Raw genomic sequence first — 3,293 nt, 5'->3', positions numbered from 1 at the left:
CCACCCTCCTATTGGCTTCTGACATTTCCCAGTCTAGAGAATATCTTACCTTCCCCCAACAGCCTGATTTTTTTTTCTTTTCTCTCTTTCTCCTTTTTATTTTGTTTGTAATGATATTGGTCAGATGTTTATCTATGAAGATTCTTTCAGTGGGGCTGGCATTGTGGCTCAGGGGTAGAGCACTTGCCTGGTACGTGTGAGGCACTGGGTTTGATCCTCGGCACCACATAAAAATAAATAAAATGAAGGTATTATGTCCATCTACATCTAAAAAATATTTTTAAAAAGATTCTTTTAGCATGGGAATCTTTAGGCAGTCATGCCCTAATATAGACCTATCTAATAAGATTATTTCCCATTCAACTGCATAGAGAAAAGCAAGATCATCGTAGGACAGATAAAAAGAGGTGATTCTGGAATCTGAAACACTGGCGATGTCTCAACAAAATGGGGTGCTAATGGGAGTTAGAGGGAAGCCTGGAAGCTCCAGAAAACATGGCATTCCCAAAGTAAAGGCAATAAACTGTGGCAAAGAAGCATAGGAAAGGAGCTTGACTTCCACCTCCACTGTACATCTCTAGGGCTAGTTTTGCCACCCGTCTACACAAAGGAATCTCCTTTTCTTCACTTCTTTACCTACTGTTCCTCCTCCCCTTTCCTTTCATCTTTTTTTTCTCTCTTTTCTCTTCCCTTCTGCCTCAATAAAGTAACACAAAGTGGGATACTGTGAAATGTACTTTGGCCCTGGATTCTGCACGAGTTGCTTAATCACTCTGAACCTTAGTTTGCACTTCTACAAGGGTGTGCACTGCAAGGGATGCTGTGACAGTCAAATGCAATAACACACATGACGGCATCTGCACAGTTAGTTTACTTTTTCTCTAATAGTACTGACTCTGCAAGTACCAACGGGTACCAGTGGCCCCATGAAGTATAGGTGTGATAAATTATCTGTCATATCTATATACACAAACACCCCTACTCACTTAGCTTATCTCACCAAAGGGACTGGAAGAAATGTAAAGAAACAATGTTGGCCAACTTTGCAATTTTGCTTGTGGAAAATCAGATCCTGGATTTCCCCTGCACCTACCCCCACCCACTACCCCAATAAATTAGTGTATTTTTAAGTTCCATCTAAGTATGTGCTGCTGGCAAATCTGCTGTTGCCTGGCAGTTGATGGAAATAGGCCTCAATACCCATTCAATATGGGGCCCCAAAGCTTCTTAATTAATACAATGTAATTGCTGTCCTAGGAGTGATCATATAAGCATTTACCTCTCTCTCTCCTGTTTATGTAAAAAGAAACTGAGGCTTTGATAATTTAGTGTGTTTGTAAAAGGTAGTAATAGTTGAGACAAAACTAGGACTAGAACTCAAGATACCTTAACTAACAATCCAAACTTTCTTCCTACCAGTTCCAGCCTAGATCATGAACGTAAATGAATAACAAACAAAAACGGTAACACCTATTAAATGTCAACCACCACCAGGCAAGGTAGCACATACCTGTAATCCCAGCAACTTGAGAGACGGAAGCAGGAGGACCGCAAGTTGGAGGCCAGCTCCAGCAACCTAGCAAGCCCCTGACCCAAAAGAAAAAATAAAAAGGTCTGGAGATGTAGCCCAGTGGTAAAGCACCCCTGGGTTCAATCCCTGGTACAAACAAGAAGAAGAAGGAGGAGGAGGAGGAGGAGGAGGAGGAGGAGGAGGGGGAGGAGGAGGGGGAAGAGGAGAATGAAGAGGAGGAGGAGGAAGAGGGGGGAGAGGAAGAGGAGGAGGAGGAGGAGGAAGAGGAGGAGGAGGAGGAGGAGGAAGAGGAGGAGGGGAAAGCTACATAGATAAAGGATGGGACAAAAGGGAGGAAGGAGGGAAGGACTGAAGGAGGAAGGGGAAGAAGGGATGAAAAAAAGAAAATAAGCCAAAATATTGCAGTTAATTCCTGGTGGCAGGCAATTGTAATTTTCTAACTTTTGCTTCCCTGTATTTTACAAATTCTTGTATTTTCTTAGAATGAGGAAACAGAATAACAGAAACCCTAATAAATAGAATTTGTTAAGAGGATTGACCGACAATGGCAAAGCCCTTGCAATGTCCAACTCCACTGTCTGGTGATTCTGCTTCTGCTTGGGCTCCCCTTCTTCCCTCATCCACATCAAGGATCTAAGAAATCCCACTCAACTTGAGTCCAGGCCACATCCAAGATGCTCCTAGATGGAAACCTTTCTCAGATCCCTTTGCAGATTTTGCCTGACTTCAGAGAAAATGACCACTGACCTGACGTTCTGATCAGCTGTTCAGTTTTCCATCAGATTCAGTCATAGCAATCCGTGGTCTGGTTCTGTCATTTGGTTTTCATCAATAATGCTTCAATTTACCCATGCGAAAATATCTTGAAAATTACACCCTTCACTCAATGTCCCCAGGTTAACTTTGGAACCCTTATTGAAGAATCTGAAACCACTTGACAAATCAATTTGAATCGCAAACAGCTGCAGGCACAAAGCCAGGCTATATCTTTTAACTCTGAGAAATGTGCTGTTTTGATGTGTTCGTCATTTTGCTAGCAAGATCACTGGGTTCATTGCTTTATCTTAACAAAATGTCTCCTAAAGCTGAAATATAGGATATGTATCCTAGCTATTGAAAAGTTTTTAAATAAAAGCTTTGACTCTAAAGAATGTGAGGAGAATGAAGTTTATTGATATAGGGATCTAGTTCATTTTAAAACCCAGATCAAAGCAGCCTACTTATATGAAGAAAAATGTATATTATCCCACATGTTCTGGAAAATTTTATTTCAGGGTCTTGGAAACATTTAGGTGGCATTGTAGGAATCTCTGAGAAGCATGAACTGTGCTATTTTAGTTTAACTTCTGTAGAGTTTGTGACATTTGTGTTTAATTTTGTTTGGTTTCAGAGATTGAAACAACAGATATTTCTCCTTTTTAAACATATGGTTTTATCTCTATTACGTGTTAAGAATTGTGTTGTTATTACAGGGAAATTAAAGTGATTAGGAGTTGGCATGGTGACTGGCACATTGTAGAGAGGCAATAAATAATGATTCCATTAATGAATAGCAAAAATCTGACCTTATTCACATAACACTTAAAGTGTTACTTGACCCTACCTTGGGGTAGGGTTTTGAGATTAATGCACCTGGAAGTCTCCACAGCTGAACACATTGATTGGAGAAGGTATTCTAAGTATAGTATTTGTTCAGTTTAGGTTACCAAATACAAGTGTCTACAATAAGGGCTCCTAATATTTTAATAACAATATTAACAAC

This window comes from Marmota monax, unplaced genomic scaffold, assembly GCF_021218885.2.
Source record: "Marmota monax isolate L192 unplaced genomic scaffold, Marmota_monax_Labrador192_F-V1.1 WCK01_AAM20220418_F8-fsc00089, whole genome shotgun sequence".
NCBI lineage: Eukaryota > Metazoa > Chordata > Mammalia > Rodentia > Sciuridae > Marmota > Marmota monax.
Note: the sequence above shows the minus strand (reverse complement) of the source record.